Genomic DNA, 23,385 nt, shown 5'->3' with positions numbered 1-23,385 from the left:
CTTTAATTGACAACAGAAACCACTGCACAGTAAAATAGATACAAATATATGTATGTTATGAAGTATATATATTTTTATTAACTATTTGATAAGAGTTCAAGTGTGGTTTTTCTCTCTGCATTACAAGGCCTTTTGCATCTGGATAACTAGAAGTGGACAAGATCACAAGTTGTATTGCTCTGTGCCTCACAATAACTTTAGCTAAATAAATAGGTATTTGCACTGAGATTTTTTTTAACCAGTTCCATGGACAATTTGGTTGTGAAATTTAGATTAGTCTTCAAAGCAAACTTTAACTCATCTCCAGGCAGAGTAATTTCCTCTAGTGCTCTAGGCTACATCTACAGTCAGTTAGAAGCATCCAATAACTATGGCATTTCTTATCCATGTAAACATAGCTTTTTTTTATAGAAAACAAGAAAAGCTGATGGGCATTGACCGTTCATCTTTCCTATTAACTGAAAACTACAAGTCTTTAGTGGCTTTTAAAAGTAGGCTGGTAAGTTTTTGCAAGTCTAAAATAAATATTTAATTTTCTTCAGTATATGCATTTTAAAGAATTAATGAGGATTTAATAGATTAATTGCATGTGTCATTCACATAAAAATGTATCACACATAATTATATTAAAAACATTTTTTCAAATAAGGTAGTTACAGCTCTCAGCTGAGTACAAAGCTTTCACTTAGCTCTCTTCTGTCTATAACATAGTATTTAATTACAAGATCACCTGTCATATTTCTCACAGAAGAGATAATGCTGTCTGACTAAGGAGCTATTCAATTCCCTTTGCCTTTTTTTTTAATGTGTGGCTCTGTTGCCATGTCGAGCACTGTCCCAGGCCCTCAGTTGCCAGAGAAAGCCTTGACAGCAGTGAAAAGTAATGTTTTTTCCCCAGTCACAGCTTCAGGAATGGAACAATGGTTTAAGCTGTAGATTAAGAAAAACACCTAAGGGGCTGTAGATTAAGAAAAACACCTAAGGGGTACCTGTCATGAAGAATATTAACCAGAATGCATAGAAATTGGCAAATAAATAAGCAATGTCTTATGACTGTACCCAATACTTTAACAACAAAAAGGACTATGAGTCCTTACTGCAATCTATTCTCTGTACACAATATTTTGGCACAGAATTATTAAGGCCTGCAGTGAGGATGTGGTTTTTTGACTTCTGAGCAGGAAGCCAGGTCATGGCTGAGATAATTAAGGGAAGCCTCTGAATGAATGAGGCAGTAGGCCAAGTTAAAGGACAGGGGTCTTTACCTTACTTATTATGAGTATCTTTATTGGTAGAGGAAAAGACTGAACCCCAGGTTTTGCCGCAGAACATTCACTGGTTGATGTTTAAATAGGATCCAGAGCATAAAGCAACTTTGAAAGCCAGTTAGAAATTGCAGCTGCCACCATCTACTAGGGGAACCTTCTCTGTTTGCCTTCAAGGGTATCTCTACTCAAGTGGAATGGAAAGTGTGCAGATCAAAATGCTCATCAAATGAAAGACCTGACTCTTGTAGCTCAGTCAATCAGAAATCTGTTTCCTGGAGGAGAAGTAGGTTTTCTTCTGATATATCTTTATTACAAAGGAACTAGGAGTAATGCCAATATCATAAAGACTAGGAAGCTATAAATAGAATGAATTCATGTGTCAAAGATGCATCTATGTATAAGAAAGACAAATAAAAGTAATTATGTGTCCCAAATGCAGTGCAAGTGGGCTTCTGGGTGCTATTGGTCATCATGGCAACAACATCTTTGTTGATAAAAAAATCATACGACTCATGTATTTCTCAATCAAAAAGCATGAGGATTGCATTTCTTTGAGGTTTTGGGAAAAAAAGTAGAAATGGTGAAAGTAACCAGGCAATCACTAAAAGCTATAGACAGAATCAAGAAGGAAGTTAGGACACTCCTGCTGAATATTACCAGCAAACAAACCACTTGGGTTTTTTAAATGATACGTGAGGGTCATGAGCCATGGAAACAACAATTTGCAAGCATTGCATGAGGAGGAGCATGCCTGATACCTACCAGCCCCAGAGCTGGGATGCACACAGAGATGCACGGGTTGTACTCTGTGTGCATGCAGATTGGCCAAGACATGTTCAAGTATTCAACAGATGGAAGCAGGCTCAGGTCAGACGAAATGTCCAGAAGACTCAAACCTAGTCCAAAGGCCAAAATATTGAAATAAGCCAGTTAAAAAGTAAAATTATTGGAAGAACATGATGGGAGGTAAAAAGAAATAGTGTAACAAGGAAGGAATCAAGAAGTACTTAGAATCCTAATTTAAGGAACAAAAAAATAGTAGACAAACATCTTGGTTTATATTTCCAAGCTCTTCAAATTTCCTGGGGTGGCAGAACCCCTCCTGCATTTTCACCATTGTATATGCACAGAAAACTTCCCTCACCTTCCTTGTCTACATTACGGCTCCTACTAAAAAAAACTACCAAAGTTGATTTATTTCCTGTGTGAGTCCAACCTTATTCTCTTTTCTTTATGTCAATCTTTTGTAGATTTTCAAGGACACAGCCATGTTTGGACCCATCTACGTTCATCATTTGTCTCAAACTTTCAACATTACAGACCCTAAATTCACCTAATAATATCACATTTAGCATGATAAAATCCAAATGATCCCATATGCCTTTGTGCTCTACTATCATCATCACTTTTTTGGTCTCCACGGCTGTCTGAGCAAAGGAAATATTCAGGCCATATATTCTATCTTTTACTTCAGTCTTTATGTCAGTCTTGATGAAAAATATTTTATTAGTATAATGCAATCTGTCCTGAACTAACTTGTAAGTGTAAGATTTTGATGATCTTGAATTTACTCAGCCATTGTTCAGGTGATGCAGCTGTGGCTGTCAATGCAGGAAAAAATACTGTTATCTGTATAAATTATTTTTTAAAATCCCACACAGTGTAACTACATGCAAAGACATGAGAACACACTTCAAAATTGACTTTGCTTGTCTGCAGGTGAAGAACTTCCTCACTCAGCTCAAACATATACAAATTGTTCTGTAGAAGTAAAATTCCAATACAGGCCTTAAACATATATTCTCGAAAACCCCAAAATATTTCCACAAACAGCTAAAAGGTTGTCTGACAGTCTAAGAAGGACTGATATAAGATGTTAATTAATGTGTAAATGAAATAAGCTGTGATTCCTCTGTCAGCTATAGCGTTAATCTGAAACTTATTTCCTCTTTTTTTGGGTTGATCATTGCTCAGAATACTCAACAGAAAACTGTTGCATATGATTTCCAGTTCATATATCAAGTTTTGCAAAATTTCCACTTCTGCATCATCAGTTTTTCTTGAATTATTCAGTTCCTTCAGTTAATGGCTACCAGCATGCTGTACATGCAAGAGTATTGTGTTACAGCTTCATTTACTTCATTCCATGTCCTAGTCATTTTTAATTTTAGATTTTTCTAAATGCTTTTCTAAATTTGTGTTGATGCCTGGTAAACAAGCTGTGAAGGATCAGTCACCATTAACACAATCTGTCTATCCTGCACCAGAGAGCCCTTGAAGGGAATTTCCAGTGTGATGCTGCAGGGTGTCTTGGCTTTTTGGAATGCTACAAAGCAAACTGTAAACAGTCTTCACTATGCCAGCACAAGCAACAGCTTTGGTACCATTTTCAGCTGAATCTGCTTCACAAAGATTCAGTGAATGACAGTTGTTTAGGAATAGTGGGCGCTGTTTACCATCTTGCTTTAACACACTGTAGTTTTCCTAAAAAATGTATATACCAAATTAGTTTTATTAACCACATTATTCTGGTTTTCAGCCTTATGAGAAGGATCATTCAAAAAATAATCAAGTCGGTTTTAACTCTTGTCATTCCATTCCAACTTCAATAGTTCTGAGAATGCTTCTCAGCAGCATACCTTTTCTAGATACAATAGATTCACCATCACCCTCAAAGGCAACAAGCCTGTTTGATCTGCTTTCAAGTGAATATGGTACAACATATTTCTGGTGAATTCTGTCTTGGCACACTGTCTGTTCAGGAGCTGACACTGATGACTCAACCTCACAGTCACTTCTTCCCTTCGCAGATAATTATCTTAACCCTCTTCAAGGAAATTGAATGAATATCAGCATATCTGCTTTTGTATTGTTCTCCATCACTGTACATGGTATTTCTCTGTTGTATGACTATCAAGGATTGGGTGAGTAATTTTTCAGAAGACATATTTTTCTCCAGATTTTTTCATCAGCATAAGGTCTAGCTGGAACTTCCTAAATAAAATTGCCATAGTCATGAGAGAGCCCTATAACCCGAGGAAGAGAACTGGTTTCTTCATATACATTTTGTGTGGGACAACATGGGAATGTGACCATCCTATTCCTTCATTTCATCACCACCTGAACAGGATGATTCAATAACTGAAATCTGTTCTTTTTCAAAATGCCATGTTTAAATACATAATGTCCTTATGTTAGCTGAAGGACCCAGAACTGCTTCCCATCTTTTGGGTCTCTACATATTCGAGCTTCAGCTCCACTCCTGCTCCTTTTTGTGGTTGAGTCATATACATCACCCTTTCCCTTAGCTTTGATTGTCTGGATAGGGACAAAACACTTCAATCCAGTCAAATTCTCAGTCTAGATGATCATACAAGTCCAGCTCCTGAATGATCAAGATGCGCATGCTCAGTCACCCATCTCCGGTACAGCTTAAACAGAGGCCATCTGCCTTCTTCTCTTGTAGTCCTGCAATAGGTCACAATTCATACATTAAAATTGTAGTGGCAAGAGTGCAACATAAGCACTCTTGGCTTTCACAGTACTTAAGCATTTCCTGCTGAGTTACCAAAACAAGTTCAAAACTTAACAAAAGACCCTAGGACTCATGCTGTCATTTTTTTTTTCTCCACCACTCTGCCTAGTATATGGGTCACCAAAAATCATTGCCAGGTTGTAGAAACTTTTAGTTGATTTGGAGAAGTATACCAATGGCACAGCTAAGCCTGGACCATTTTGTCCTCGATCCTCTGTTCTAACTGTGCAATATACATAAACTCTGACATAATGAAGTATGAGAAGCTTCAGACAATGAGCAGAATGCTTTCTTGGAAGAGTGAACTCCTTTCCTTCCACCATGTATGTATTTGGCGAACAATAATTTTTACTACAGAACAGTGAACACTAAACTTATGCTCATATTTTATTGCTTGCATTGCAGTTGCATAGATTTTATGGTCCCATTATTCAACATATTCAACTAATAGAAGTTTCAGATGCATAACCTACCTGTGATTTTGCTTTTAATTAAATCAAGTAATTCAAATTTTTTTTCTAGCTTCTCATTTTTCATTAAATTCATACAATTCTTTAATAATGTAAGCTTTTTGCAACCTTTTGAGAATTGGGGTTATGTTGTTAAAACACTGTGCAAATAATTAATATGATCAGACTAATATAACTTTAGTGTTATAGGCACTTTTAAAATTTTGAGATTGCAATTCAGTTACCAGAAATCCATAACCAATTGTCTTCATATGGTTCTGGGTGACTGCTCCTTATATAATGAATTACTCAGGAAATCTCTTGATCTCGGAATACATTATAGTATACCAAATAAATTAAGTTGCAATTTTTCCCGAAAACTTCATTACTACAATTTCTTCTGGAATGTGAATGCTAGGTTATGTTTTCAATACTGTATGTGCTGTCTACAATGCAGGGAGAGGGCTCAATAGCTCAGTTATATGCGAAATATCTTCCTGAAAGATACAAATATGTGGAATTCATCTCATTGGTATAGGAACTACCCAATCAGTTTTGAACAGAGCTGCAGCCAGTGGTAACGGGACTATTGTTATCAGGTGAAGATTTACCCTGAGGTCAATATGCTGCCTTTGCTTTTCAGGACCTGATTATTGATTTCAGAGGATATTTTCTCAAATATCTGATAGTCTTACACAGTTCCTATTTTAAAGTACAATTGGCAACTTGGTGGTGGTGTGCAAAGTCTTGTGAAAAAAATCAGCAGTTTTGACTATTAAATTTCGTATGAAATTATACCTTATGCTATTTAAAATAGTGTTACATTTTGCCAATATATACATTATAAACAGACAGAAAGCACCCATGGCATGACTCTACTTTTTAAGTAATTATCTAAATAGATACACATGCAGCTGTTGCCACACTTGCTTTGATGACCTGCTCATCCTAATTAAGACTCAGGAGCAGGAAAGACAAAAAGAGAGGGGGGGAAAAAAGAAGGGAGGGGGGAAAATAGAAGAGTGGGAGGAGGTGTGGGTATGAAGATGAAGGAAGTGTTATGGGCTGGCCAGGTAACACTCACTGCTTTTCCAGTGAGTCAGGAGCTCTCTGGACAGCCACTTGAAATTGAGAAGTCTTTTGATAAATGGCAGCCACGTCACTGTGATGGCATGCAGTATCATGCAACCAAGGACAATGAGATCAGAACTCCCGTGACAGGTTTGCAGGCCAGTTGCCCCAAAATTCCAGTTATTAGTGAATATTGGATGGCTAAGGCTTTGAGGACAGATCTTAAGCTCCATCCTTTAAAGAAAGTAAATTTCAGAGAGATTTAACACTCAGATACAGTAACAATTGATGCTTTGATTCACCCTTGAAAATCTTTGCTGCCTCCTTTCCTTCTGTAAAACAAAAGCAGCAGTTATTTGATCAGGTTATTCTGAGGATTGCCTAATGCCTTGAAGGTGCTAAAAATTTCATAAACAAGAAGCAACCCTGCTTGACAAGTGATAGGCAGTGCACCCACATTTTTTTCCTGTAACTTATTGTTTACAATTCTGATGTTCATGGGGTTTTCTGAAATACTTACCTTTGTGGATTAACCCTGTAGGCAGACAAACACCACACAGCTTCTATCTCTCTCCCTCTGCAGTGGGATGAGAGAGAATAGGAAGGGCAAAAGTGAGAAAACTCATGGGTTGTGTTAAGATGTTTTAATACTCAAAAGAGGAAAAGACAAAACAAAACAGAAAGAAACAAGGGGCAGAAAAATCAGTTGCTCACCACCAGTAGATCAACACCCACCCTGAGCAACAGCAACCTGGCAAAACTCCTCCTGGTAATAGGAGCTACTATGAAAAAAATTGTCTCTGCCACAGCCAAAGCTAGTACACTTATCCAAAAAGAATTAAATGCCACATGTTTGTATAATTACCTGAGTACAAATCCACTCAGTATTTGAAAATAAATGTCATGAATTTTCAGTTAAAGTTGACAATACAGATTATTTTATTATTAAATTATTATTTTAAAAATGTTTGCATATTAAAGTGGAGACCTCTAAGCATGAATTAGGTTTTTAATGAAAACAACCATTAGGTAATTAGGCAAATTTTGCTTTGGCTAAAGGATGTACCACAAAAGTTGGCATAAATATTTGGAACATTTTAAACACATTTCTGAGTGAAAAAAGAAAGGCCAAAAAAAAGGTGGGGTCACAGTCCCCAAATAAACAGAGAAAACTTTACAAAAATATACTAATATTGGGGCAGCAAGTATTAACTCATGCAAATTTTGAGAAATGTAAAATAATATTTAGTGGAGGGGATTTTTTACCTTATTTGTACTTACTGGTTCTAAAATATCCTAAAAGAGATGGTGAAGCTTAATGACAATTACACCTTACACCTGAAAAGGAATAGAGGCCTAAGAGATGAGACAAAAGGAAGTCCTAGAAGATGCTTTAACAGCAATAGCAAATAGTGTCTCCTTACTTGCACCACTGGCAAAAATCTGGCCTTAGAGATGAAGTGTCAAGAATTTGAGTTTAATGGTACCAGAATCTTGGTCACTGTGTTATGTTTCTAGAAGAAATAAAATATATTCAAAGACAGATGATGGTTACAGACTACATGCAATTTCCAAGTGACTGAAGAAACCAAGATGATTTGGTGTGCTTAATTAAAAAAAAAAACCAAACAAAAAAACCAAAACCAAAACAAAACCCAGCAAAAAACCCCCCCAAACAAACACATCAGAGAAAATATATTTGATTCAGCTAAAAAAACAAATGTTATTCAGAAGGTCAATAAGGAGCTTCTATTCATCCTCCAACAATGCAAGAACAAAAAGTTCTGATGAACTAGAAAAGCAATATACTTTTGCACGGTTTGCAATTAACCTGTGGAACTGGCTGTCATGAAATATCAGTGTGCTCAAGAGTTTAAGAGCCTTTTAAAAAGAGATGACATTTTATTTGAGTAATGAGAACGTGCACAGTTGCTCTGGTAAAAAAAAATATAATTTGAACAGGATGCTAACTTTCAGCATATTAACCAATTTTCATCTAAGGAATTGAAATAATTTTTGTCTGGAAAAATCTTTTAAAGATTCTCTGTGCATTTCACAGATAATTTTGTAGTGCCCACAGACACTCGGACACTGCGACCACAATTGTGCAGTGTTACACAGTGACTAGATTGTCCACTGGCAGTGTCTTGCACTCATTGTACACAGAGATCAAAGATTTCCACACTGTGTAACATTATATTCTATTTTTTTTTAAATTCTTTTAAAGCACAGAGATCCCTTTTGGAAGACTTTCCAGGCTCTAATTTGCTACTGGTTTTAACTTTCTAATATTTTATGGATTTCAGAATTTAATTAGACTTTTAAATGGTAGAATTAGTCTCCAAAAGCTGGAAGGATCTATTCCAGAGTCTTAATACATGCAAGATTTTGGTCTCAGTCTTGCTTCCTGCTTACTACAAGAAAAATAATATTTCATTTTTTCTTATCAGTACAATTCACTACTTCATCTATTGTGTCTCTTACATTCTTTGACATGACTTTATCCTGTGACTATTCTTACTCTAAACTTTTTGTTATTGAACACAATGGAAGTTTTATTTGGTCCACTCTTTCTTTTCATGGTATTTCAATGTCTGGTTGTTTTGTGAGGAACAGTAAATGCGAGAAACTGTTAATGAAAATAATCCTTTCAGTTCCTACATGCTTCAGTTCTACAGATACACACATACACACAAACACACATACAGAGACATGCACTGTACTTGCAGTTATCAAGCTAAAGAAATAAACTTTCTTAAGTCTGCTCTATCCCTACATAGGAGGTATTAAGTTTTCACATTATTTTCTTAGTGAACACTAAGGGTAGGAAGGAGAGGTAAGCAAGGATACAAAAAAATATTTTCTACAAATTTCAATATTTTCCTACTGAGCAGAAAATTAAAGGGTTTCAAAATTCATTTCAGAAGGTGAAAGGCTTGAACAACTAGCCAAAATTACTGATGTCACACTGCTTTTCCTTGTTGAAACTAAAGGCTTGACCCTTAGCCTTTCATTTGGCAAGTAACTGACTTAACTGCAACCTATTGAACCGTTCTGGAAATGGTTGTCTAACAACTTAATCCAGTAAAATAATTTGAATAGCTAACTAGCTAACAGAATGGAACTGAGCCCTTAAGTGGGGTTAGGATACTTGCCTGTTGCATAGGAGGACTGAAGGCTTCTGACTATGACTCCAGCCTTGCTTTTTTCTCTGGTTTGTTAATTATTCTGCTCTTGGGAAAGAGATGCTGAGGTCTTTAAAGCACATATGTTGAGCTGTTGCTCTGACTTACCCTTTTTAGAAGTCCATTTCTAATGACATTTTATGGAAAGCAGACTCCTAAGACTAAATTATTACCTTTGTTTTTGTTTCTTAAGATCACATTCATTTTAAATGTAAATGAGAGTATCTGAGTATTTGATGAAATTATCATTGAAACGACATGTTCCTTAACCCCATTAAATCTGCATTTGCAGATAAAAATATTCCATTGGAAAATTCCCAAATGACTTTTATTGTCAATACATCCTGTTTTCCTGTTTTCTTTTAGAACGTGAAACAACAACCCATTGTACTCTGTATTTTGCACACTCTAGAGCTCTATCCCAGTGTTCATGAGCCAATATTGTAATGTCTTTTTGTTTGTAGTAAAGGCATTTTAATTACTACTATATAGAATGACCTTCAAATATGGCATCCAGATTGAACATACTGGGGTAAAATTCTGCAAGACATTTTAGTGCATTTATGGTCCTAATACAATTAAGACACAATGAGTTGATTGAAAAAACTGAATATGTTTCATGCAAGTGATTGCTGATGACTGGAACTCATATCATGACCAGGGAGATACTGTATAATGTGGAAATAAGATAGTTGCACAAAGACATGAGCTGTCTGTGGCATAACACCTCCCCTATGTAGGATTTTCCCAATGTTCAGTGACACTTTGGACAGTAAGGGAGGTACATTAGGATAGGGCGATGGCAGAAATGCCTCTTTCAGTAAGAGCTAGTTTCCTATTTTGCAATCTTTTGACTATTATCTCAACATAAAATTCCACGGGTTTGCAGGAGTTAGGTGCTACTGAACATGAATAAGTGGTAAGATTGTGTCTGCTCTGAATTTAGAAAAAAAGTATTCTGCACTCTGCCATTTTCTTTGGAATAAATCCAAGTCCTTACGGTCATATGTAAAATTAATACCACATAATTGGTCAAAAGCATCCTTCTTCAGCTTATCATCAAATCATCTATCATGAAAACCCAACTGGATATGGGGAGATGGACAGAGATTCTCCCCATCCCTGCTGCTGCCTTTATGGAGAGTCTCTCTAGAACAAGCTCCCTGGGGTGCTCCATTAGCTTAAAACATACTGCCTGCTTCTTTTTTTCCTGTTGCTGCTTTTCTTTTGTTTTCCAGCCAAAAATCTTCAAAGCTTTTAAACAACAACGAGGCCAGAAGAGATTGTTGTCTGAATTTAAAGAGAATAAAAATCAGCAGAGACTCTCCTGTACACACGATTTCTTTCATTCTCTGTTTCTCGCATTAAGCCAATTACTTAATGGACAGAAAGTTATTTTACAATCCTTCAGAGTGTGAGGCAGATTACAGAAAAATCTCCCCAAGCGATGGAAAACAATGTATAAATAATAAGAACCTAATCATTCCCTTTAATGAAAAACTGCTCACAAGGGAGGAAAGATACGCATGCATATGCACTAAAATTAAGTCATCCTACTTACATGCTCGTGTCCCCGTGAAGCATGCTCTTCAAGCACCATTCTGAAGCTTAAATGCTGCTATGCCTCATGATCCAAGACATATGTAGGGAGAAGAGAGTGCTGTTCTTGTGTCAGCTCATTTTGGCAACTCTCCTGACTACAGAAAACAAGAGGAATCTTTATCGTGCTATTTCTGTTTTGACAAATTCCAGAGAAGGAGAAGCCAGATATTTCTCCCGCCACCAAAAAAAAAAAAAAAAAAAAAGGAAAGGAAAACAAGCAAATGCCAAACAACAAATCAACCCAAACCTAAACAAAGAAGACTCAAAACAGCTGAGGAAGTCTGACACTTGTATACTTGGGTACAGGTGTAGAAGCCTGCAAGAGTTTAAAGTCTTCTGATATTAACCCAGTTGTACCACTGTACAGCTAAGGCAGCTTACTGCTATTTAGCTGGAGTTTAAAACGTCCAGTTTTAAAGTCTCCATATCAGATTGGGTAGATTTAAACATTCAGCAGCTTTTCCCTGTGCAGTATTAATAATCAGTCTCTGGCTGTAGAGAAGCAGGAAACAAGAAATGGAGAAGCAGGAACCAAGACATGACACAAACACTTTATATCCTTAACCAATAGCACTATTATCTATCTGCTTACCTATCTTTCCTCTACCTTCTCAACACAGTAACAATTTCTACTGTTACAAAAAATCATTTAATGAAAAAATATTCCAATACTAGCAATCAGAAGGGAGAAAAAGCTTGGAAGGACCTGAAAAATGTTAGCTGGCAATATATATTTCTAGCCAGAAAATTTGGATGGCAGCTTCAGAAGTAATTTTGTAGTTTGAATTATTTCCTAAAACAGTATGAGAGGGCAAAAAGTTATCATTATGGAAAAACACTGATCTAAACCCTCACAAATACTCAGAAAGTAGTGCTCGACCTCGTCTCTTTCTTGTACTGTCAAATTATCTCTTTTTAATTAAATAGAATTTATACTGAATTTCAGAATATTTCAGTAAATTGTATTTCAACAACAGCTCTTGTCATTCTTCTTATGCCTTCTTGGTGTCCAACAGCACCAGCTCTTTTGTTGGCAGTCATGTGTTTATCCCTAACACCTTGTTGAGCTGCAGTTCCTTCCAGCACAGAATGGACAGACACTTTCCAACGTAATTTTATGCAGATCTGTCAAAGTCTGTCCACATCTTGGTCGATGAAGTGAATGCTTGACAGGATACTTTCTCAATGACAATGTTTTGAGCCATTCCAACCTCTTTCAGGCATTACATCAGTGGATTCACCTTAACAGTATAAAAAGCATGACTAGCGAGCCGTGGAGTGAACTAGGACATTTTGGTTTTAACAGCTTTAAACACATTACAGAAAATATTGGTTTAAACAACTGATCCTTTTAGTACAAAAAAATTGAAGATGGCAGGTGGGGTCGAGGGGGTGGAGGAGACAAAACTGGTATCTGTAAGATGAAAGAAGGTGAAGGTAATGTTCTTCAAAAGCATGTTGTCCACAAAGGAGTGAAGGTGTGTGGGAGCTGCAGCTCGCACTTTAAAAATGTTAAGTATCTGGCTGTCTTGAGTCTTTTCAAACAAATAGAGGAGCTCCCACTCACATCAGCAAGTTTTTATTACTAACTTCTTTGGTATTTCTAAAATGTATAATTATTTAGTGCTGAAGATCTAAAGGAAGCAATATTTGACTCAAAACCTTTTTCATTAGGCTATTTTTGGACTATTAAATGAGCATTTGGGCTGACAAAAATGAATTTCTGTTTTGTACCATCATATCTATGCAGTGAAATTAATTCTATGTTCAAAAGACCTATTGAACACACCAGTCCACCAGTGTATCTATTTTGCACAGAATGTCTGGCGGTGATTTTCTCACAATTTATTTGTTCTATATAAGTATATTGCATCCACTACCACTCTCTCTTAAGAATGTGAGTATAGCATGTAGTAATGAAGTTTGCAACTCTCAGAGATTACTATTTGTGGAAGATGGGAAAAACACCCCCAGCTAATTAACTAATGTGCTATTTTGTTCCCTAAATTCTCTTTTAATTGTTAGTGTGCATTTATGAAACAGAGTCAAAGTTGCCATAAGCTTTAGGACATTTCACTTGTGAATTTATCACATGATAAAGAAAACTTTTCCAATCTGAACACAGCTGTAACAATCCCCTCAGCTGTCACTGTTGCCCAAAACACTGTTTACCCTTTTTTCCCTACAGCTAGACTGGTTCCTTGTGTTATTCTCATGTCTGATTGTTTTTCTAGCAGGCATCCCACTTTTTGGATCATATTCCCTATTTGCTCATTTGATCATGTACAGTGTGTATAATACACTGTATTTGGTTAAGGAAACTTTTCTGCTATTAGAAAAAGCGTAATTTCTTATATCATGCACTTTCAAATGTGTTGACTATACAGTCATCTAAACCTATGTTTGCAGTACATATCATGGACATTTATGGAGCTTAGATAAGAAAACAGTTTTTTTTTTTTCAAGTATTTCATGTACGTTAAAAAACTCTATTAAGCTAAACAGAAATTCACAGACAGCCCTGACATAATTCTAATTGTTATTTGATTCTCTTGAAGCATTCTCATATAAGATTAACTTAGAAGGTTTCTTCACAACCCTTTTAAGCTCTAAAAGACAGTTAAGCAGCTGTTTTTACTAAAGAACAAAGGCAAATGCAATGTCACTCAGAAATACGGGTGCCCTGTAAAAGTTTTTTTTTTTTTTCCCTGAGTACTGCTTTGACTATGAAAACTGGGGTGGAGAGACAGAGACAGGCAGAGAAGAAAGCCTTTTTCAAGGGTCATTTCTATTAGCATCAACACCTGCTCAGTGGATTCTGGTTCACTCCATACTTTCAGCTGCTTTTTCCTACTCCTAGATGCCTCCTCTGATCATTGAATCATAGAATCACTTGGGTTGGAAAAGACCTGTAAGATGATAGAGTTCAAGCATTAACCTAATGCTGCCAGGTCCACGACTAAACCATGTCCCTAAGTGCCACTCCTACACGTCTTTTAAGTACCTCCAGGGACAGTGACTTGACATTTTCCCTGGGAATTCGTTACAATGCTTGCATATTCTTTTTGGGGAAGAAATTTTTACTACTATGCAATCTAAATGTCCCCTGGAGCAACTTGAAGTGTTTTCCTTTTGTCCTATTTCTTGTACTTGGGAGAAGATACAGACCCCCATCTCAAGAGGTTCCACGGTGAACCAGACCAGAGAACTGGTGTCTGTTAAAAATAACAGGTGACTTTTGACCTTTTCACCAATGTGATTGTCTCACCATGTGGTCTCCCAGCTATGCTCCCCTAACAGAGGGGGCAATTCAGGAACAGAGGATGAGAGGTGGGGGGACAAACGTGGACAGAAAAAGGTTAAGTTTGTGCTGCTGCTGAATGTGGAAGTTTGGCCTGAGCCAGCCCCAATGTAGATGGTCTCATTACACTGAACTTCCAACAAAAAGGGGATATTGGCCAAAAGAGCCTTGAATACAAAACCTGGAAAAGGAGCTTTTCTTTGTCAAAAGAGTCCTATCTTCAATCATTTTTATAAAGGAGCAGACCTGCATTGGATATATTTCCCTCTGCTATCAGTTTCTGGTGATTTTAATAAATGAAAACACAAATCAGTGAGAATGGCTGGAAAATATTTGAAATAAGTACAAAAGTGAGAAGCCCGAAACATCACTTTGACAATTTTCTGCTTTTCTTCATAAAATAGCATGAATCAAAAAACCAGATCAGCAAATTATGCAGCTGAAAACAGTGCTCCTCACCCATCTTGCTTACTAGGCCAGGACATCATCACACTTGTTAATGAGAAATCTTCCAGTGGATTCATTTAATTAGACAGTGTATTGGGTAGTTCTATTGGCCAGTCTCCCAATATTACATTTTCCAGTTGTCCAACTGATGTAATAGGTGACAGCTGATAATGGCAAGAGTGTGCTTATGTAATAAAGCTGCATACTTTGATAGGTAGTTTTTTCTTTGAGAACCCTAGATTTTATTCTTTCAAAACCCGAGAGCTGTGTTTCAGGCATGAGACACACAAAGACATTACTGCAGCTGAACACAGGGCTGTGAAGCAGCTGAGTATTGGTAACTGTTAGATCGGCTTTAACACAACAGCAAACACAAACTGATGTAACACACTTTTGCACTCCTTAATTATCTGCAAAATAATGTTAAAAGCATTTTTCATGCCCTACCAAGAACTGGATCCTGACTTCAATGGGAATCTGAAAACTCTGCATTGATTTTTTCATTATTCTTGCCTGGTAACCCCTTCCTCTTTTGAAAAAATATTGCTTGATTCTTTTCCTTTACACAGCGGTTATATCTATGATACATCTTAAACAAAGGCATGTTCTTATTCTACAGACAGTGAAGCACATACTTAACTTTAAGTTTGCAAGTTGGCCACAGAATTCCAAGTTGTTTCAGTTTAAGAACCCACATAACTATCCAAAGGATTGGGTCCATAACCATGTAAAGATAAATATCAGAAACACAAATGAAAATACTTGAGCATATGCACAGCTTACTGTGGCATTACTAAGTCATTAGGGGTGATTGCTTGTGCCAGGAACCTAATATAAACATTAGATGATTTTGCATCTCCCTGATTGATCATACATTTATTAGAGATGATGAGATGAATTTCATATTTCTGTACAGCCTGAAAAAAAACTAATAAAATGGAATAGGGAGCTATGAAACAGAGAAGACCTTCTTCCAAATCCTGAAGGTCATTTCTTCATGAATACAGAAATATACCATCTCTTGGTAAAAAGTACAAATATATTCTGTAGCATAATGCTCTGTATTTATATTTTAAACATTTTAATGAAATATTAAACAGATTCAGTTTGAGATCCTGTTATTAAGCTATAGGAAAGGTCATATCAGTAGAAAGACTGCAATAGCTGCTCTGAACAAAGTATCTTGCTATTCAGTAATAACATGAAGTTTTAACCTAGAGCTGATATGCAGTAACTAAAAATCATAAAATCGTATCTTTTTTCTTTCGTATTTTCTGCAGGCAATGTTTTTCTCAATGGGGGAATGTGTGCGTGGGGTGTTGTTTCTTTAAAATATTGTGTTCTCAAATTCATCTCTTTCTTATCTTTTCCTCTATTCTTCCTTTCTAGCCCATTTTTTCCTCTGCATTCTCCCCTCCCCCAGTTCTCTTCAATTTGATTTCATCCATATGGTCTTAGACAAATTGGCTGCAAAAGATCTGGGTAAGGTGAGCAGATGTCCTGTGAAAAAAAGTCATCAGGGTGTCCATTTTTTCCCATTTCTTCATATTACACTACTCAGTTGCACAGTAGGGGAAAAATAATAGGCAATTTACATAAGAAATCCTTGGATAAACCTGTGTTAAAATACTGGAAAATAAACTTTTGCAAAGTTTGTCAAAATTAAAAAAGAAAAACAAAAAACATTGTTCATTCTTTGCCATTCTGCCAGCAGGTTGTCTAAAACATCTGCTCTGGTAATATGTCACAAGAAATAGCCTGTGCAGGTTAGGCCAGTACATAATAGAGGTAAATGTATTTTTAAATGCCAGGTTTTAAAAGAAGACAGATCTGCTTGGTATCTCATTATAAGGGAAATGGCTTTTCATGTCACCCCATCAGTAGTTGTGCAGCTTTGGGGAAAGTTTCAAAAGGTTACGACCGACGCCTTTTAACTCTTAACCAGCTTACAATTTTTACAGTGAAAAAATTCTGGAGGGTTCCAATTCCCAAGTAATAAAATCGACTCTTTGTTTGTCTTTAAAAAATGAAAGGGAATTTGCATTATATCTGCATATGGAAAATATTCTTCCTATTTCTGGACTGGAAATATTCCCCTTAAGGGAATACCTTGTGGGGTTCCTACCGTGCATATTTGCTTCTCTGAATATACACATGCCATTGTCAAAAATCTTTTTGGGCTGATTCTGACTTAATGGTAGCATACCACTAAAGTAAAATCCCTTATTTCCCTAGCAGTGCCTAGTCACATCAGTGAAGCATAAATGCAGCTTTCATAAAGCTTTGGCTTTCTCTGAAGGCTGCAGAATAGCCCTGTCAGAAGTCAATAATACTTGCATAAACCTGCAAATTTTTGGACTTAAATTCAGTAAGTCATTAATATGTGTTCTTAAATTAAGTATGTTTGCACAATTTTGCACAAAGATAAATGTTTAAGCACACACTCATATATTTTACTAAATCATGGATTCTCCAGCAGAGTACAAAAAACTTTTAGGTGATACAGGTTTCCTGACTGAATTCAACATTTAAATACATGATTCCCTTGGAAATACTTAGGATCTTGCAGTTAGTCAAGTACTTAGAGATTTTGTGGAATCAGATGTATATCCTTATGTCTACAACACCAATAAACATTAATTTCCCTTTGCTTATTATGATTGTAAGCATATAATAAAAAAAAAAAAAAAATACAAGTGACACTGACCCAGGTAAGAAGGTAATATCTTTGTGGGTGGACTATGGTTATCTCTGAGGTCAAAATGTTATTAATTTTAACAGTTGCTCATGGGGAAACACACAGATTCTTACCAGTTTTGAATAAATTTTTAATGGGAAGTCAAGTATATATTTCTGGTTAAACCCTTTGAGGAAGCAGGCTCAGAGTAGAATCAACTTGCACATTTTTTCAATTATTACTAAAAAGTCCATGCTCTGCCCATTTTGGAGAAGATTTTTAAAGATATCCCAGTGCACTCTTATTGACCATTTTGGAGGGGCTCCAACTCTAGCTTTTCACAGGCAAAAATCCTATGTGGAAGATTTTCTCTTATGGATATGTACAAAATACTAAAACTCAAAATATTTTTCAGAATAGGAAGACTATTTCTTCCTTGCTTGATTGAAACTGAACAGAAAAAGTTTCCCTATCTTTCATTTGTATAGGCTAACTCTTATATCTCTTTTATTTTTTTTTTAATAAAGCACTGTTTCCTATGTTAAAAAATCTGAGCATGTTTTAAAACCACAAATAAGAAGTGTGAGAAATAAGGGAAATTAATCATGAAGTATAAAAATGTGTCGGAAAAATAGGACCTGATTATCTGGGGAGGCTTCTGCTTTGCATTGATATTACATAATAGTACTCTGGTCTGAACTACTCTCAATTTCTTAACCAAATTACCCTTTAAATTACCAAGCAAGGGCCATATGCTTTCCTCATTTATGCTGCACATATCTCAGATTTTCACTTAATTTAAACAAGAGAGACATGATAATTGTCTCTTTAGCTTAAAGGAAAACCATGTGCTCCTCTTTTAGTGCAATTTTCTCAAAGTTACTGTGGTGAGAAACACTTTTTCACAGAGTCCTCCTGATCTCTGACTCAGTCTAGAAGTTGTTCCTTTTTAACTTCTTTACACAATCATCTTTCTAGTCAAGGACTAGTCTTTTTCAGTACTTCACAATGGGTACTTTATTTTTCTAAGGACAGTTATGGTTGGATGAGTAGCATTTGAGAGAAGAAAACCCCTAAGTTTTAAAAATTAACTTTAATTTGCTCCTAAATTCAAATTCATTCATAACTCAGCCAGACCACAAAGATTAATAATGGGCCTAAAATTATGCATAATGTTTAGGTAACTCACTAAATCTGGGTTCATTTCCTTGAAAATATTGTAACTGGACAGGTGTCAGAATGCACAATTCAAGACTGCTTATGTCCATATGTCTATAATTAGATCAAGTTAATTTTTTTTTCTTGGTGTATTTTCACATGATTTGTGGTACTGAAACATTTGGTCCACTGTTTCACATGGTGCCAGGATTGTTTTACTAGTGGTGCTGTTTTGTGTGAGAGAACCAAAATGGCAAAACCTCTAACAGGAACTGAGGTTAGCCACTTGCATATATAATATTAAACTGTTGGGCAGTATTAGGTTTGTTATGCTCCATTTCTTGACTCCACAATATAATTTCCTACTTTTATTTCCTTAAAAGGTTAATTGATGTAGTGTAAAAGCAGCATGAATAGGCTGAATTAGGATTTAGCTGCAATGGTTTATGGACAGCTAGAGGTTGGTCACGAACAACCAGACTTCTTGATAAAATAGTTACTGTGGGTGTAGGGAGAGGGAAGCAACAGCATCTACTTCTTCCAAAATTTCTCATAGGACAATATATGAATCCTATTAAATTCAACCAAAATGGTGATATGGAGCACACGTCTGTCCATGCCTGTACCTCCCTTATCCTACGTCACAGAAAACACAAGGCCATTAAATCGTGAGGGTTTCTATTTGAGTGTGAATGTGGGATGGTCATGCTGGAGGTAAGATCAAATTCTCCAAATCTTTCTGTGGGGAACTGACCTGAAACTCTCTTATCAGGAGGACTAGATTAACACATGTAATTAATGAAGGTTTTGTAAGACAGAGCAAGTCCTCACATTTTCCCCTCTAGTATATAGATCTGTCATTCATCTATAGCACTATAACAGAAATCTCTTTTGCTCTACAGCACCACATGCCACCATGCTCTAGGGTCTGAAATCCAGCTGAACCTAGTGCTTTGTGCAATTGTCTTGCTGTTAGGAACATGCTCCCTGGTAGAAACTCACATTTCAAAGGATGGTTTCCATCCATTCCTTCCCTACTGCTGCAGCCAAGCATGGGCAGCACTGACCTGCTCATTGAGTTATGAAGGGATCCAGCTCTTGGCTTCTCACACACTGGAAAGGAGAATATCACTCTCAGGGACAGATAGTGAGGAGAGATAGAGAGAGATGATTTTTGAGCTCGATATCTCATTTAAATTTGAAGACTAGCCAAACAAAATGGAAACTGTAAAATCAAGAGAAAGACACAGATAAGTGGAGGAGAAAAAGGTACTCAGATGGTTGGCTTTGCAGGCTGGTATTTTTCTACTTCGATGTAATTTTTCAGTTAGCTAAAGCAGAAGGATACTTTTCAATGATACTTTTAAAGCTCCAGCATCCCCGAGTTTTAGTTTTCCTTGAGCAACAGAGTGTATCATGGGATTGCCAATAATCTTGATGCCATGAGTGATGTTTTTAGGCTTGTGTATTTTTTAGGGGGGATGGGGGAGGTTTTAAACTCCGGTCCATCAGCACTGTTCTGTGGGCCTGAAGCAGCTGAGTTCCCCATTTCATAACAGACTTCAGGAAGAGAGTCTGTGCTCATAAACATACGGCAGAGGTCAAAGGATGCCAGTGTTGCATCCTATTGAGTAAAACCCTAAGTAAATCTTAAGACTACATACAGCAATTTGTTGGCACCCAAACTCAATCCACGAGGGGAAGGAGATAAGGGACAGTACCATATCTGTGTGATGAGCAACTTAAATTGTATTAAAGCTATGGCTAGGAGGGCAAATCAGTAGCAGAAGTCTGAATTTAAACAGAGCCAACAACAGGGTTTTCCATCAAATATTTCTCTGCCACTTTCACAAATTACTTATCTTTTCCTACTTTTCTGTCCATTCACAGTATCCTTTGTGCCCACTATGGAAATCTGATGGCAAAAGGCCAGTTCAGTGAAACACCATAAAAATACCCTCAACAGTAATTTAGTATTTTATAATTTTTTATCTTGCTCTGGTTTACTAAATTCAGTTGCCTTGAGCAACACTTTGGTAGAAAGACAATCAGACTGCCATTCTCATTTTCATCCTCAACAGATCTTCAGCTTTCCTCTTTCATCACGTGTGTTCCATCCATAGATGAGGATAAAATTGTGGGACTATTCTTGTACTGACGTGTGTGTTTATGCTATACGTGTGGCAGTTGAGTATGTCTGCCGTAGTTATTCAACACAATGCAAAAAAATTATTTCAGTTTTGAACTTTGAGTTTCATGGGCTGGTGGAGAAGAACTACACTGCAAGGGTTCAAAGAGTGTGAAAGGCAGAAAAAAGGATTTATATGCTTCATTTAGTCTAACATACTAATTTCAACAATTAGGAGGTTCATTCAGTGTGGATCTGTGGCATGGCTGCAGCACCTGTGCAAATTACTTGGTCTGTCTTCAGTGCTTCTCACTTTCCCTTCTACCAAGATACGACAGTCTTCACCTTGTGTACAACAGGACCTAACTTTTGTTTTGGCAAGTGGTCAAAAGGAAATAAACTCCCTTCACTCTTTGTGAAAATATTATCAATATTATGGCAAGTAAAATGGAATTTTGTGGCTATCCTCTATAGTACTCTGTATTCTGTATAGTACTCCTATAGTAAATATTTTGTCTTCTGATTACCTCAAGTACAGTAGGACATATACAAACCACAAGATGGGGACATGTGGACCTCCATCACATGCATGTCACAGACGCACAGATGACAGGATTATCAAACTGATGGCAGAATTAATTTTGTTACCTTTATCTGTGGTGGAGGTGGAAAATATGCAGCTGGTGAATAAATAGTATGAAGAGATAATAGAATTACTCGGCCTCATTAAATGGCTACACATTGTGCTATTTAGTAATTCATTCAATAGCAAGGTGTCTTGAAGAGCAGGTATAATAGATTGTTAACTGTAGGGGAACTGCACACATAAAGACATAACTGTTAAGGGGAATCAATGCATTCTGCTCAGCACCATATGCATAGAGACATAGAACAGTTATTATTACAACATCATCTCAGCTTGTTTAACACAGCTATCCCTGTCCTTTCACTCTGTCCTCTTTTCTCTGCTTTCCTCCTTTTTCTTTTTACAGAATCTAACTCTATAGACGAACATAACAAAATCTTTCAAATTGAAATCTCACACCTCTCCACCCTCCTTAAGAAAGGAAAGCATGCTATCAACAATACACATTAATCAGTTACAAATGAAAGTAATAATAATCTGCCATGCTCTTCTGCCTATTATCATAAGTAGCATGAAATGATAATTTAATAGTATGCAGTACTTCACTTCATCAATAAAAGTATCCAAGCAGCAAAGCACAAATACTAACAAGTGTGCGGCACAGTCAATTCTCATCGCATCCCCAGGACCTCGTTCATTTTTCATCAGCTGTAATGCCAGCTTGCCAAGTCACAGAAGGGAGGAACGAAAGCTGCTACTTCAGCCTCACTAATGTGTGAGAGGGAAGAAGGCTGCCACTTCCTTAGCACTGCCTACCTGAAAAGTTGTAATGGCCTCATGGTGTCACCAGCAGGGACTCTTACTATCACCTTCTGCTGCTACTGTAGTGGTTTTTTCCAGTCCTAAACAGCTGCTGAGAAAAACTAGCTCTTCCTTTTCCCATCATCTAATCTCACCTTGGAAATGAAGATTCTTATGTTTGTCTCTTACTGCATGGAGGTGCAGTGCACCCTAGTCAGCAGCTGACCGACACACCAGCACCGCCTTGTTGGGCCCCCATTTGCAGCTTGGGTGTCCCTTCATGGAATCGCCATCCCTGGAAGTAGTCAAAAGGCATGTGGATGTGGCCCTTGGGGACATGGTGTAGTGGTGAACATGGGGGTGCTGGGTTAACAGTTGGACTTTATGATCTTGGAGGTCTTTTCCAACCTTAATGATTCTGTGATTCTATGAATGGTCAGGTTATTACAGTGGTTCCCACTCACACAGACTGTTGTCCTTACACATACTGGTTCACCAGGTGAAAACTTTCATCCTGGTGAAGCTGGATGGAAATCCTCTCTCAAAATATCTATCTTGCCCAAAGTGAAACAAAATGGGAGTGTTTTCTTACAGGGAAATTGTGACTTATATCTTACCCACCCATCTCCTCAGGGAAGACTCTGTCCCTCAAGGGTTATTGGTGTCTTTTATCAGCTTTGACTGACAGTGCCCTTACTGTAGATACAGCCCAGGTAACAGAGCCACAGAGGGTGTTGGGGTTTTAGGAGTTCTAGGTTTTTTTCTGTCAAAGGAATTTTCCCCATACGTGTTGCTATGGGGACAGATTGCTGGGTAGTTAAGAAAAACAAAAGAGCTAGCCATTAAAGGTAGGGTGCATCTGGCTACTCTTTTGTTTCACCTGGGTGTGAGGTCAATCGGTCTCCGGCGTTTGGACAGAGAGGGAGGCTGCTTTCTTCCACTGCTTTATTCCTTCTGCTGGAAAAGCCCTGGGATCCCAAACCCTGCCTTCCCTGCCCCTCTGGGAGCCGGGCTGTGGCCGCCCTGCCCCCGCCGTTGCTTCGAGCCTTCGCTGCGTTGTAGCCCTGCTCACCCTGCCTGCCTGGGCCTCCGGGGGGTTCCCCGTTTGGATACATCGCGTCTGCCACCTGGGATTTGTGCTCGTCCCTGCCGTTCCAGCGTGCTGTTCCAGCCTGTT

The 23,385-nt window shown here is 37.3% G+C and overlaps 1 long non-coding RNA gene across 6 annotated transcripts in view; it reads right to left on the bottom strand.

The window, feature by feature from the left end:
• The window catches only part of LOC121661927, a 117,005-nt gene that overhangs the window by 10,976 nt on the left and 82,644 nt on the right, over positions 1-23,385 (bottom strand). The window contains exons 2-6 of one of the 6 annotated variants that reach the window (XR_006015130.1): positions 11,070-11,205; positions 7,605-7,661; positions 6,844-6,900; positions 3,908-4,736; positions 2,031-2,164 (exon numbers count right to left, since the gene is read on the bottom strand). This is a non-coding gene — a long non-coding RNA (uncharacterized LOC121661927). Of the gene's footprint in view, positions 1-2,030; positions 4,737-6,843; positions 6,901-7,604; positions 7,662-11,069; positions 11,206-23,385 lie in introns of all 6 variants that reach the window. The other 5 variants (XR_006015127.1, XR_006015132.1, XR_006015129.1 and 2 more) reach the window with 5 other exon arrangements.

This window comes from Corvus kubaryi, unplaced genomic scaffold (genome assembly GCF_017639235.1).
Source record: "Corvus kubaryi isolate FWS band 111438036 unplaced genomic scaffold, C.kubaryi_AGA036_p1.0 37216, whole genome shotgun sequence".
Classification (NCBI taxonomy): Eukaryota; Metazoa; Chordata; class Aves; order Passeriformes; family Corvidae; genus Corvus; species Corvus kubaryi.
This window is presented reverse-complemented; position numbering and strand designations above follow the sequence as displayed.